Source organism: Heterocephalus glaber, unplaced genomic scaffold (assembly GCF_053883595.1).
Source record: "Heterocephalus glaber isolate CG9 unplaced genomic scaffold, H.glaber_assembly_v1.0 deba00001523, whole genome shotgun sequence".
NCBI lineage: Eukaryota > Metazoa > Chordata > Mammalia > Rodentia > Bathyergidae > Heterocephalus > Heterocephalus glaber.
The window spans coordinates 21,413,629-21,429,040 of NW_028258327.1; the positions used below are offsets into that span (position 1 = coordinate 21,413,629).

Consider the following 15,412-nt stretch of genomic DNA (forward strand, 5'->3'; position numbering starts at 1 on the left):
TACTCACCCCATTGAGCCCATCCCTCGGCCCCCTCGAGCAGGGTTAGGCCATTTTCCATAGGGGTCATTGACACTCCTGCGGTCCATGCTGAAAAGATCACCTGGCTCTCAGATGATCCAGTATGGGTCGATCAGTGGCCCCTTTCCAAGGAAAAGTTATTAGCAGCGCAACAGCTGGTGCAGGAACAGCTTCATGCTGACCATATCATTCCTAGCCATTCCCCTTGGAATACTCCCATTTTTGTCATTAAAAAATGGTCGGGAAAATGGAGGCTCTTGCAAGATCTCAGAGCAGTCAACAAAACCATGGTACTTATGGGAGCCTTACAACCCGGTCTTCCCTCACCGGTAGCCATCCCCCTTGAATACTATAAGGTTGTCATTGATCTAAAAGACTGTTTTTTCACCATTCCCTTACATCCCGCTGATCAAAAACGCTTCGCATTTAGCCTTCCGGCGACCAATTTCTGTGCCCCAATGCAGCGCTTTCAATGGCTAGTGCTGCCCCAAGGCATGGCCAATAGTCCCACCCTGTGTCAGTCATTTGTAGCCGCAGCTCTCCAATCCACCCGAGACAATTGGCCTCAAATGTATATTATCCATTACATGGATGATATCCTCGTGGCGGGACAATTAGGAAGTGAGGTTTTAGCTTGTTATGCTGACCTTTGGCGGGCCCTTGAATCTCGTGGCCTCCAGATTGCCCCTGATAAGGTTCAACTAAAAGACCCTTACAGTTACCTCGGATTTCAGATGAAGGGATGTCGCATTTCCTCCCAAAAGCTTACCTTACGACTGGACAATCTTAAAACTCTGAATGACTTCCAAAAATTGCTCGGAGACATTAATTGGCTTATGCCCTATTTAAAACTCACCAAACATGACCTGAAGCCTCTCTATGATACCCTACAAGGTGATAGCCACCCCACTTCACCTCAGAAGCTCACTGCCGAGGGGCGCAAAGCCATTAGCATGGTAGAACAAGCCATCCAAAATCAAACAATTACCTTTATAGATTATAACTCTCCTTTACAGTATATCATCTGCAAAACCTCTCTTTCTCCCACTGCTGTCTTTTGGCAAACCGCTCCCCTTTTGTGGGTTCATCTCCCAGTTTCCCCTAAGTGGGTCTTTTATCCCTATTATGTTGCAGTTGCAGACCTGGTTATTTTAGGCAGAGACCATGGAAAGATGTACTTTGGAAAAGAACCTGATATCATTATCCAACCCTACCCTAAAGATCAGATCGATTGGCTTATGCAGACTACCGATTCCTGGCCAATTGCTCTCGCTTCTTATTCAGGGTTACTGGACAATCACTATCCTCCCAACAAACTCATTGACTTTGCCAACAGACATGACTTCATTTTCCCGAAAGTCACTTCTTGTTCTCCTCTGCCAGAAGCCCTATCCGTTTTTACAGATGGTTCTTCCACCGGGATGGCTGCCTATGTGTGGGACGATAACATTGTCCAGTTCCAAACTGCCCACTCTTCGGCCCAATTAACTGAGCTACAGGCAGTCATAGCGGTTTTTTCTGCATTCCCTGCCCGAGCTTTTAATCTCTTTACTGACAGTGCTTACATTGCTCAATCTGTCCCCTTATTAGAGACATGCGGACTGATCAAACTTGCTTCTCAGACTGGTGGTCTTTTCCTCCAATTACAAGATCTAATCAGAAAAAGATCCAAATCCTTTTTCATTGGGCACCTTCATGCCCACTCTAACCTACCTGGCCCACTCGCAGAGGGCAACCGCTTAGCAGACCTAGCCACAAGACCGCAGGCTTTTGCCTGTTCAATAAATGCTGATGCCCCCATTCTGATTGACCAGGCACGGAAGGCACACCAATTACATCATCTTAATGCTCACACGCTTCGCCTTATGTATAAGCTTACTAGAGAACAAGCTAGACAAATTATTAAGGCCTGCCCTACATGCACTCTTCATCTTCCTACACCTCATCTGGGAGTTAATCCTCGTGGCTTAATTCCAAATGCCCTATGGCAAATGGACGTCACACACTACCCTGAATTTGGCATTCTTAAGTATATACATGTCAACATTGATACCTGTAGTGGATTCATATTTGCCACCCTGCAGTCTGGGGAAGCTACTAAACATGTCATCGCTCATCTCCTCATTGCCTTCTCAGTACTTGGATGTCCACAACAAATTAAAACAGACAATGGTCCAGGCTATACCAGCTCTGGCTTCTCAAAGTTTTGCAAACAATTTGAAATAACACACATAACGGGAATCCCATATAATCCTCAGGGACAAGGCATTATAGAAAGGGCTAATCTCACACTCAAAATTACTTTAGACAAAATAAAAAAGGGGAAATGGTACCCTACCAAGGGGTCTCCTAGAAACCTGATATCACATGCACTATTTAGTCTTAACTTCTTAAATTTGGATGCCAAAGGTTTATCTGCAGCCAATCGTTTCTGGCAACCAGAGACGCAACGACAATTTGCCTCGGTGATGTGGAAAGACCCCCTGGACCACTCATGGCACGGGCCCGATCCTGTACTTATCTGGGGCCGAGGATCGGTGTGTATTTACTCCAAGGAAATGAAGTCAGCCAGGTGGCTCCCAGAATGCCTAGTAAAACAAGTTGATAGGCGTGCTGATGATGCCGATGACCTGACGTTGTCCAATCTTAACCAGTTAACAATGGCGCCTACAATTACAATCTAATAATCATCAAGAGTATAGTATAATTCAATTTGGCTAGTTGTGTTTGGGTGCACCCTAGTTTTATACGCTGTCTTATATGTTTGTCTATTGTCTGTTGTTTGTGTTCGTACAGTTGAGCTCAATATGTTCCTTCCTCTTCAAAGGATATTCGCCTATTGTTAAATTGACTTATAGATAATATTATTAAACTAAAGACATGCTTTTCTTCCCAGGTTGTTAATTGATCAAAGTACCACTGAAATTTATTTTATGAAAGTGACGTGCATTGTCACCCACACGCAACAATCAAATTGCAATTAACAGTTATAAAATAAAAAGATATATATTCTTAATTGTTTGTCAAAACGATTATAGACGGGAACTCCCTTTGATGAATATAGAAGTGGCCACCCAGAAAATGATTATTCTGGTCTTAATTCATTAAAGGGACCCCCTAGTAAATTTTATATTATATAATCTTATGGGAGACATATCACAATGAATATTATCTAAATATGTTATAAATTGATTGTATTGGTTGTCTTTGATATTTAAGCACTGAATATGTTGTTACAAAACGTTCATATTGGTTAAGTTCTGAATATGTTATTGTAGCATGTCCACATTGGTTATCTTCAAAAGCTTAATCAGGGTAGCTTAACTCTCTTATTCACAATCTAGCCTTAAATGAACATTGCTGTTTCTATGCCAACAAATCTGGGATCATCAGGGGAAAAATTCTTGAACTTCAAGAAGATTTGAACAGAAGACGACAAGAACTCATTCAAAATCCCCTCTGGACTGGCCTCTATGGTTTTCTCCCCTATCTCCTCCCTTTGTTGGGGCCTCTATTGGGTCTACTCTTGCTCATTTCCTTAGGGCCCATACTTTATAACAAAATCGTGGCCTTCCTAAAAGCCCAAATTGAGGCAATAAAAACAGCGCCCATACAGGTCCATTATAATCGGTTAGCCATGGCTGATCAGGATGAGTACCTAGTGAGAGGGCTGGCAAGCCAATGACGGGCAACTGAGCAAGTGTGCCATGCTATGAAAAAGGCCCTCGTGCGCCGCCTAAGACAGGTGCCAGAGCTTTAATTCTCTGGTTAACCGAGGACGGGTAAGGTGCACGGTGCAGACACATTTGTTGCTCTGACCCAAGACAGGCTCAGCCCCCACAGGCTTGGCTCTCCTGACGCCTTTCTTCTAATTATAATTTTAAAGGGAGGACCTGTGGGGGGCCTTGCCCCCCCCGCTGGAATTCTTGAGTGCCTATTATGGACATGCCCGGGCTTGTTGCAGATCTACCCGGCAACAAGGAAGTAGCCCCAGTACACTCCTCTTGCTCCTCCCCTCTCGCCCTACGGTATATATGTTGTAGCAGCTTCTGCAATAAACGAGACTTGATCAGAAACCTGTCTTGTCTCCATCTCTCGTGTCCCCTGTCCCCTCTCATCCTCGCTCCCCCTCTAGGGTCTCTGGTGACTTACCCGCGGGCCGGGACAAGTGACATTTGTAGCTGAGGCATAAATCAACATTACTTAGTATGACTATTTTAAAGAGAAGTAATCCTTTCCAGTTTTGACCTCCTACGCTCTTCAAGTCACAATGATAACCTCTTTGTGGAATATAGATATTCCTCAACTTATGATGGGATTTCATACAGACAAACTCTTCATAAATTGAAAATATCATGTTAAAAATGCATTTAGTAGCTGGGTATGGTGATGTATGCCTATAATCCAGCACTCTGGAAGGCTGAGGCATGATAATTGCAAGTTTGAGTCGACTTGGCAAGAATTTTGTCTCAAAGTGAGAGATGGAAGGAAGGAAGGCAGAGAAAGAAGACAGAGAGAGAAAGAAAGAAGACAGAAAGAAAGAAAGAAAGAAAGAAAGAAAGAAAGAAAGAAAGAAAGAAAGAAAGAAAGAAAGAAAGAAAGAAAGAGACTTAGTTCACCTAACATCATAACTGAGCAACATAATACACTATAGAGTATCAGTTATTCATTCTTGTGATCAAGTGGTTCACTGGGAACTTCCGTCTACTGTTGCTGCCCAGAAATATAGGAGTATCAGATTATACTGCTACCCAGGCAAAAAAAAAATCAAAATTCAAGGTGTGGTTTCTAGTGAATATGTGTTACTTTTATACTATCATGAAGTTGAAAATGATAGGTTCAACCATCTTAACTGGAGGACTAGCTGTATATTAAATTTCTAGAAGACCATGTGGGAGGCCACAATATGCCTCCTCAAAATATGACATAATTTTGATCTAAAAATAATTAAGATAAAGCAGAGGGAAACTTTCTGCCTTCCACTTGCCTAAAATCAGGACATAGATTTACAATGACAAAAGGTATCCTACCAACACACTCCCCTCTACCAGGGAAAACAGGTTAACTACTAAAGACAGTCTTAGACCCTTATCAGCTTGGAGATAACACTAGAGGAATCTACATTACAAGTTTTACTAACTATACTTTATTTCCTAATTACTTTCCCTTCATCAAGCTGTGCCTGTGTCAACTTAAAGTTGTTTTCCTTTCTTTTTTTAATTAAATTCTTATATTGGTACATTGCAGGTATACAACACAATTACATTTCTCATTGGGAATTGTACCTTTACATAATGCATATTGGTTCTTATTCTTTCCACGTTCCTAGCCCTTCCTTCACCCCCTCCACCCTTCCCTATTTACAAAGACTTTATTTTCATTTTTTCCATTTCTCATCATTTTTTCTTTCCCTTCTTTCCTTTGCCATGCCCCTCCCACTACCCCTACCCCTTTGGACTTTTCCTTCCTATTTTTCATTATAGATTATTCATTCTAATCATTGGTACATGTTAGGTATACAATATAATGACATTCATCATTGGAAATTTTGTACCTTTACATAGTCTCTCTTGGTTCTTATTTTTCACCCTTGCCCAGCCCTCCCTTCAACACCTCCAGTCCTCCCTAGTTACAAAGATTTTGTTCCTATTTTTCCATTTTCTCATATTAATCCCATTCCTTTCTATCCTTTCCCCTAGCCCTCCCACTTCCTTAGCCTTTGCCCCTTTACTTCCTATTTCACATTACCTATTATACATTTAATCCTTATTTACTCTTTCAGTTTCTCACACCAGAGAAACTATTCAGTATTTATTCATGTGTGTCCTATTTATTTCACTTAAGAGTATCACCTCAATGTGCATCCACTTAGCTATAAATGTCTCTAATTTCTCATTTTTTATGGCTGAGTAGTACTTCATTTTATTAAAAAACCACATTTTCTTTATCTAGTCTCCAGTTGATGGGCATTTGGACTGTTTCCAAGTTTTAGCTATTAGAAATTGTGCAGATATGAACATGGGCACACATATATCACTGTGGTATGATTCTTTTAATTCTTTGGAGAAGATTCCCAGCAGTGGAATAGCGGGGTCAAATGGGACTTCCAGTCCTAGTTCTTTGAGGTATCCCCATACTGATTTCCACAGTACTTGCACCAGCCTACACTCCCACCAGTAGTGGAGCAGGGTTCCTCTTTCCTCACAGCCCTGCCAGCATTTGTTATTGGTTGATTTCATGACAGCAGCCATTCATTCTGGAGTGAAATGGAATCTCAGCATTGTTTTCATTTGCATCTCTCAAATGACCAGTGATGTTGAACATTTTTTCATGTATTTATTTGCTATTTCTACTTCTTTGTCTGAGAAATGTCTGTTCATTTCAGATGTCCATTTTCAGATTGGGTCTTTAAATTTGGGAGGTCTGATCTTTTAAGTTCTTTAAAGAGTCAAGATAGTAGACCTTTGTCTGAGGAAGAGCAGGTGAAGATTTTTTCCCACATTGTGGGTTGTCTCTTCACACTGCTGGTGGTTTCTCTTGCTGTGCAGAAGCCTTTTAATAAGAAGAAATCCCACTTATTGATTGTTTGTGCTAGTTCATGGGCAACTGAGGTTTTGTTCATAAAATCTTTTCCTACACTGATGTCTTCAAGGGTTCTACCTAGCCTCTGTTCCAACTGGTTCAGAGTTTCTATTTTAATATTTAGATCTTTAATCCATTTTGATTTTAGCTTAGTGCATGGTGCAAGATATAGGTCTAGTTTTAATCCTTGGCAAGTTGAAGCCCAATTTTTCCAGCACCATTTATTAAAGAGGCTATCTTTCCTTCAGTGAGGGTGTTTGGCTCCTTTATTGAAGATGAGATGGCTGAGGGTGTCTGGCATTGTTTCTGCATCTTCTAATCTGTTCCACTGGTCCTCAGGTCTGTTTCTTTGCCAGTACCATGGTGCTTTTATCACAGTAGCTTTGTAGTATAGTTGCAGGTTGGGGACTGTGATACTCCCTGACATGTCTCTGTTACCTAAAATTGCTTTTGCTATTCTGGGTCTCTTCTTGTTCCAAATGAATTTTTGCATTGTTTTCTCAAGGTCCATGAAGTATGGTGCTGGAATCTCAATTGGAATTGCATTAAACCTGTATAGCAGTTTTGGAAATATGGCCATTTTCACTATATTAATCCTTCCTACCCAGGAGCAGGGGATGTCTGTCCATTTTCTGATATCATCTTTAATTTCTCTTTTCAGAGTGCCATAGTTTTCAGGGAAGAGGTCTTTGATTTCTTTCATTAGGATGATTCCTAGGTATTTCAGTTTTTAGGATGCTATTGTGAAAGGAATTATTTGCCCTATTTCTCTCTCAGTGAGTCTGTCATTTGTGTAGAAGAAAGCTATTGATTTTTGTGTGTTGAGCTTGTAACCAGCTACTTGACTGAATTTGGTTATTAAATCTAGAAGACATTTGGTGGAGTTCTTGGGGTTTTCTATAATGACAATTTGACTTCATCTCCTATCTTTATACCTTTTTTTTCTTTCTCTTGTCTAATTGCCATGGCTAATGTTTCCAGAACTATATTGAAGAAGAGTGGTGATAGTGCATGGGCATCCTTGTCTTGTTCCTGATTTTAGTGTGAAGGATTTCAGTTTTTGACCATTTAGCATGATATTGGCTGTTGGATTTTCATAGATGGCTTTTATCAGTTTGAGGTAGAGACCATCTATTCCTATTTTTTGTATTATTTGTATTCCTATTTATCATAAATGCATGTTGGATTTTGTCAAATGCTTTTTCTGCATCTATGGAGACAATCATAAGGTTTATATCTTTGGCTTTATTGATATAGTGTATTACATTGATTTGTGAATATTGAACCATCCCTGCATCCCTGGGATGAATCCCACTTGATCAGGGTGTATGATCTTCTTGATGATCTTCTGCATTCTATTTGCCATTATCTTATGAAGGATTTTTGCATCTATGTTCATTAGTGAGATTGGCCTATAGTTCTCCTTTTCGGTTGGGTCTTTCTCTGCTTTGGGGATGAAGGTGATGCTTGCTTCCAGGAATGAATTTGAGAGTATTGCTTCCCTTTCCATTTCATTGAAGAGTTTCAACAGTAGTGGCAGCAGTTCCTCTCTAAATGTCTTGTAGAATTCAGCAGTGAAGCCATCAGGGCCCGGGATTTTCTTAGTTGGTAAGTTTTTAATTACATTTTCAATTTCGTTGGTTGATATTGGGTTGTTCAGAATTTTTAGGCCTTCTTCAATCAACTTTGGTAATTCATATGTATCTAGGAATCTGTCCATTTCTTCTGTGTTGTCCATCTTATTGGCATATAGATTCTGGAAGTAGGTATTGATGATCCTCTGGATTTCTGCTGGGTCTGTTGTCATCTCACCCTTTTCATTCCTAATTGCATGGATTTGGGCCTTTTCTTTCCTTTTTCTGACAAGGTTGGCTAAGGGTTTGTCAATTTTGTTGATTCTTTTGAAGAACCAACTCTTGGCTTCATTGATTTTTTTGTATTGTTCTCTTAGTCTCCATTGCATTGATTTCTCCTCTGATCTTTATAATTTCCTCCCTTGTATGAGCTCTGGGGTTGTCTTGTTCTTCTTTTTCTAGAAGCTTGAGGTTCAGCATCAGGTTGTTTAATTGGGCTCATTCTGTTTTCCTAATACGTGTATTCACTGCTATGAATTTCCCTGGTAAGACAGCTTTCATTGTGTCCCAAAGATTCTGATATGTTGTATTGTCATTTTCATTTAATTGAAGGAACTGTCTGATTTCTTCTTTAATTTCCTCTGTGACCCATTGGTTATTCAGAAGTGTGTTGTTCAATTTCCACATGTTTATGAAATTTTTTGAGTTTCTTTTGCTATGGATCTCCAATTTCATTGCACTCTGGTCTGATAATATACAGGGGATAACTTCAATTCCTTTGCACTTACTTAAATATGTTCTATGTGGCAGTATGTGGTCTGTTTTGGAGAATGACCTTTATGCAGCTGAGAAGAGTGTGTATTCTGACTTTGTGGGGTGGAAGACTCTGTAAACATCTGTTAAGTTCATTTGTTCAAGAGTTCGATTGAGTTCTAGTATTCCATTACTTATTTTTTGTCTAGTTGATCTATCTATTTGTGACAGTGGGGTGGTGAGGTCCCCCACTACAATTGTATTAGTGCATTTATGACTTTTCATGTGCGTTAGCATTTGTTTTATATAGTTGGGCACACTAGTGTTTAGTGCATAGATATTTATAATTGTCATCTCTTCCTCCTGGATTCTTCCCTTTACAAGGATGTATTGTCCTTCTTCATCTCTCTTAATCAGTGTTGGTTTCAAATCTACTTGATCTGCAAAGAGGATAGCTACTCCTGGGTTTTTTTGGGTTCCTGTCACATGGAGTATTGTTTTCCACCCTTTAACTTTCAGTCTATGAGTTTCCTTTTGAATTGTGTTTCTTGCATGCAGCATATTGTTCGATTTTGCTTCTTGACCCATTCTGCAAATCTATTTCTTTTGATTGGTGAATTGAGACCATTAACGTTGATGGTTATAACTGAAACATATTGACTTGTCATTGCCATGACCTTTTCTTTTTGTTGGGTTCTCCCCCTTTACATTTAATTTCGTGTCATACCAGATGGGTTCATTCTGCTTTGCTTCCTGGGGTTGTGATCCTCAATGTCTGTTCCTAGGCTATTGTGTAAAATTCTTTGGAGTGCTGGTTTGGTATTCACAAAGTTCCTAAGGTGCTCTTTGTCATGAAAGTATCTTATTTCTCCATCCATTTTGAAAGATAGTTTTGCAGGGTACATCAATCTGGATTGGAGGCTGTTTTCTTTTAGGGCTTGGAATATGTCACTCCAAGCTCTTCTTGCCTTGATGGTTTGTGTTGAGAAGTCTGCTGTGATTCTGATGGGCTTTCCTTTGTATGTGATTTGTTTCTTTTCTCTGACTGCTTGGAGAACTTTGTTCTTCTGTTGTGTTTCTGGAATCTTAACAATTATATGCCTATGTATAGATTTTTTTTGATCAAGGCTATTTGGAGTCCTATATGCCTCACTTATCTGTATGTCAAGCTCTTTTCCCCTGCTTGGGAAGTTTTCTGCCATTACTTCTGTGAAGAGATTTTTTATGTCATCTGCACTCTTCTTCTTCTGTTTCTTCATTGACTCCAATCAGTCTTCTGTTATTCTTCTTTGCATCATCTAGCAGCTGCTGGATTTATTTCTCATGTTCCCTTATAATTTTGAAGAAATTTTTCTTTTCCTGGTCACTAATTGCAATCTTATCTTCTATATCTGAAATTCTGTCCTCACATTGGCTCATTCTGCTGTGTAGACTTTCAATGGAGTTTTTCATGTCCTGGAAATCTATTTGAATCTGTTGTATGGGTTCCATTTGTTTCCTATGTTGGGATTCCATCATATTCCTGAGCTCCTCTCTAGATTCATTAATCATGTCTTGCACTAGGGGCCCAATTTCTCCTGTTATCTGAGAAATTATTTCCGATTTTATTTTTTCCAGATCCCTTTTTGTTGCCAGTTCAGTGGGTCCAGGTGGTTGAGTGTCAGAGTGTTCCATCTCATTTCCCTTTGGGGTTGCTGTAGGTGATCTGGAAGTCTGGTTTTGAGACTTATTTACATGTTTTCTCATTTTGCCTTGGTGGGGGAGTGCTGTTGGCGCCTGCATGGATTACCTCCTCTGAGCTGGGAGAGGTGGAACAGGGGCCAGGAAGCAGCGGGAGGGATGGTGGCTGGGAAGCCCCTTCCTCTGGACCAGGAGCAGTGGGATGGTGGCTCAGAAGCCCCTATCTCCAGTCTGGGGGTGGTGGGAGGGATGGTGGCCCGGAAACCCCTTCTTCTGGGCCAGGAGTGGCAGGACACAAGGTGGCCCAAAAGCCCTTTCCTCTGGGCTGGGAGCAGCAGGAGTGATGGCGACTAGGGAGCCCCATCCTCTGGACCAGGAGCAGTGGGATGGTGGCTCAGAATCCCCTACCTCTGGGCCGGGAGCAGTGGGACTCAGTACTGTGATCTGGTGGTCCAGTGTCCTCTACATCTTTGTAGTGTGGAACCAGGTGTCTGCTTGTCTGCAGCAGGCTGATTCGGCATGTTTAGTGTGACTCGGGACCTGGGTAGGGTGTGTGCAGACCTGCCTTTCTGCAGCAGGCTGATTCGGTGTGTTCCTCATGACTCGGGACCTCGTTAGGGCATGCGCAGACCTGCCTGTCTGCAGCAGGGGAGTTTTCCTTTTCTCTTGTCCCTTCTCTAAAAATATACTGTTTTTTGTTTAAAATGCTATTATATATACTGAAATTCTAAGCCTCTTCTTTGAGAACTCCTCATTCTCTGTATGTTTCCAATTGTTGCCAATAAGTTGAGGTTCTTTTGCTCAATTCAGATGAAAAATGTGAGTCAATGAAGTGCAGCTACATTAGTGGCTCCACACTTTGAGTGACAATGGCTCTCAGCCCTTAGTTTTACAGCTAGGGGCAGCTCTCAGACTCCCTTACCAGCTGCAAAGCAGCCAAGGATCATAGGCTCCTTGGAAGATTTCTGGAGCTTCTCCACAAGCTTCTGCTGCCTCTGTGGGGCTCTTCCCCAGGTCCCCACCAAGTGCCAACAGTCTCCACTCTGCCAATCTATGCCGCTGGTCTCTGCCCCCAGTCTTGGAAACTCAGGAGCTAGCTGTGGCTTCTCTGCCCACACTACCAGAGATAAGAAACTCAAATAGATTTACAGGATCTTCAACTACACAAAAAAATTAATCACTAGCTGACTTACAGGAACCACCAGAGTGAAGTTTCATTTGGACCTGTGCTGCAGCACAGGGTGGTCAGTGTTCCCAAGGGAGCCCTCCTCAGCTAACCTTAGGAGTGTGAGGGAACACTACTTTTATAGAGCACCAGAGAGGGCAGAATCATCCTGGATTGTTTCAAGAGTTCCAAGTTTTGACAGGGTGTAATCATCAGAGATTGGCCATGGGGTAAAATCAGCTGGGATTGATAGAGGTTTCAAGCCTACTCTCTTAGAGTCATCCAGAGGTCACAGGGTGGGGTCATTTGGGATTGGTCTGAATTCAAGGCTACTAAGTGGTTCCAGTTCAAGCCCACTGCTGTTGGGGTAGACATCTTCTGTGATGGCTGGGAGCTGTAGCTGACAATTCCTTTAGGCTGTAGGTGGGAAAAAGAGAAGGGTTTGATTCTACCTTACCATGTATGCAAAATATACATGTCAAAACACTTCTGTTTTTTTCTTGTTATTCTGTCATTTGTAAATGGGAACTTTTCCAACTAAATACCTACGAGCATTATTATTTTTCTCCTACAACCAACCTCCTTGTTCAAAGAATGTACTATTCCTTTGGGAACACAAGACACATTAATGTAAATTACTTTAACAGGTAAGTATTAAGAATGTAAATAACAAGAAAGATTCAGATTCTGAAGAGAAAGGAAAAGATTTTCTTTCAGTAAATAGTCCAAAATAGGTTGAAAGAATCTCATTATATTTCTTCAAACACTGGAACTGTACTGGTGGAAATAATGTCACTTTTTTGTTTTGCACATTAACCTCTAGATCAGTATTTCCAAACTACTACCACATGAAACTCAAAAATACTTTTTTATTATTTTATTGTTGTAGCCAGGGAATTTGTTATTTTAATTTAAAAACTTTTTAAAAGTAGAAAATATGATAAATATATCATTTGGGGTCTCAATGAGTTTTTTAAAAATCCTGAGATAACTAATAAATCCTGAATTTTGGACTTTAAACACATTTTGTCCTACTCTTAGTGATCTATGTAACTTTCTAAAATGGATGTCACTTTCTTTTTATCTTTTTGTTATGGAAACATCAATTATGCAAAAGTAGAGAAAATATTATAGTAAGAAAATTCTCTCGCATCCACATCCTCATCTCCTAGATTCAATAATATATCTTGATATATCTCTTAAATCTCCTTTAACTTATAAATTCCTTCTTAATCTACCACAATATTCTCTTTTCCTTGTAATTTGTAAAAGCAACCAGGTTGTCTTTCTTACAGAGAATGTTAGTCACCTTCTCAGTATTATAACAAAATACCCAAGACAGAGAAAAAGTTTATTCGGGCTCACATTTCTATATATTCCAGTCTAAGACCTAGAGAGCCCACTGCTTTGGTCTTCTGACAAGGACAACAGATGGTATGAGTGCATGGCACAGCCAATCATTACCTCATAAGTCAGGTGAAGAGGCAGGAAGAAAATACCGGGGCACACCCCCAGTGACTTAACACCCTTCTACTAGGACCCACCTCCAAAGTTCTACCACCTCCTAAATGGCATCATCCTGAAGACCACAAGGACTTGTAGCAGACACTATCAATATCTCCAACTAAGCACAGAACTTCCTATAGTCTGTAGTTTTTAAATTACAGCCTCATGATACCACTTAATGTGTTCCTTTGTCTTCTGCACTTTCTGTAAATTGGTAGTTAGAAATAAATGAGAAATCAGAATTAGATTCAAGTTGAGGAGCAAGACAATTTCCTATGGTATTATGATCTTCCATCAGTAGTCACATAATATTTGATTATTTTTCTGGTGGTCACTCATACTCAAGATCATATCCTATATCTGTTAATTTGTTAATAAGTGCAAAATAGTGATATCCTAATGTTATCATTCCTTCCTTATTGACTGGGCTATTTCTACAAAGAGAAACCTCTCTCATCAACCATTTGATTACTCTGAGATACAGTCTGAGAAGGAAAGGCCAGAAAAATGCTTCAATCTCTCCCTTAAAGAGAACCGCTTTTACTAATACTTTGTTTATCCTAGATTAAAAGACAAAAGATCTGGGCCAGGGATTTGGTTCAGTGGTTCAGTGGTGTCATCGCCTGCCTTGCAAGCGCAAGGTCCTGAGTTCAATCCCCAGTACCAAAAAAAAAAAAAAAAAAAAAAGATTCAAAAAGGCATAATTAGGATTCAGGCACAAGTTGTAACTTGAGGCTTTTAAAGAATTTTGAACATCTTGAAAGTTGCCAGAGGCTACCTTAAAGTCTCCTTTTCCAGGATTCTTATTCTCACTTTCTAGTCTTATTCAGCCTGTTATTTAAATTCACTACTATGTTTTTTGGTTTTTTTTTCTTCAGAGGAAAGCGCGAATGCAGTCCCCCACTACCACAAATATGCAGTCGAGTTTCCCACATTTGGGGAAATCGCAGGGGTCAGCACATCCGGAGTGCAATGGATAAGCCTCGCCCTGGGAAAACCACCTTCGTGATCTCCCCTGCCAGGTAAGCATCACTACTATGTTTTTAGGTTCTCTTCAGAGGAACCAAAGACTGTCTCTGTAAATTAGTCTGTTTTTTCCAACTGAAACAACTGAACATCCCAGTGAAGAAAGTGTTTCTCTTTCTGCCTTTAAGCATTTTTCTTTTCTGCAGCTTCAGCACCAGCCCAGTGGGAGAATGTATAGCGTCTGTAATTGTTACATGAAAGGAGTGCTCTTTTCTTGCAGTGAGATAGTCTTTTTAGTGGGATGAACCCACACACGTCAGTGCTTAGACTGGCTTTGAAAATTGTGTTGAGCTGGTTTCTTTGGTCCTCCATGCTCAGAGGAAAATTAGAGATGAACATTGCTAACTTTTTCTTACCAATTCCTAGGAATTTAAAGCTGGTGCTTAGGAATTTGGGGTCTGATTCTTGTGCATAGAAGGAAGTTTTGAAGAATTATTCTGGGTGCCTGTGCCAGCCTCCTACTGACCACACCATATTGTTTATGTTCCCAAGGACAGGCATGCAAAGTAGATACTGGAAATGAAAGCTCTAGAATTTATGGAACAATGTATTTTCAAAATTCTAAAGATACAACTTTCTTACTCATCATGCTTTTCTAAATTTCTAAATTATCTTTTTAAATAATATTACTGAGAAATAATTCTTATGCCATGTAATTCACCCACCAATAAGCCAATATTTTTAGTATGTTTGTAGATATATGTAAACATCACATGGTCAATTTTATAACATTTTCATAACCTAAAAAAAACTCTGCACCTCTAATTATAATCCCCTAACTCTCCATAACCCTAAGCTTTAAGCAACCACTAATTTACTTTTTGTCATTAGTTATTCTCTTATTCAGAAAACTATATATAAATTGACTTATGGGTTACCTATTGTGTCTGATTTCTTTACCTTCACATAATTTCAGGGTTCATGAATGTTGTAGCATGTACCAGCACTTCATTCTTCTTAAACATTGCATATTTTTCCATTATACGGATACAATACATTTTGCTAATCCATTCATCACTTGAATGTTTGAGTTCTCTCCATCTTGTGTCTATTGAATACTATAAGCATTTTTACATAAATGAGTTTATATTTACCTTGTGTATATGT

General features: G+C 40.0%; 1 pseudogene; it reads right to left on the reverse strand.

Annotated features, from left to right (window-relative positions):
- Positions 1-14,154: 14,154 nt before the first annotated feature.
- Positions 14,155-14,309, reverse strand: LOC147824993 (U1 spliceosomal RNA; annotated as a pseudogene).
- Positions 14,310-15,412: the final 1,103 nt, after the last annotated feature.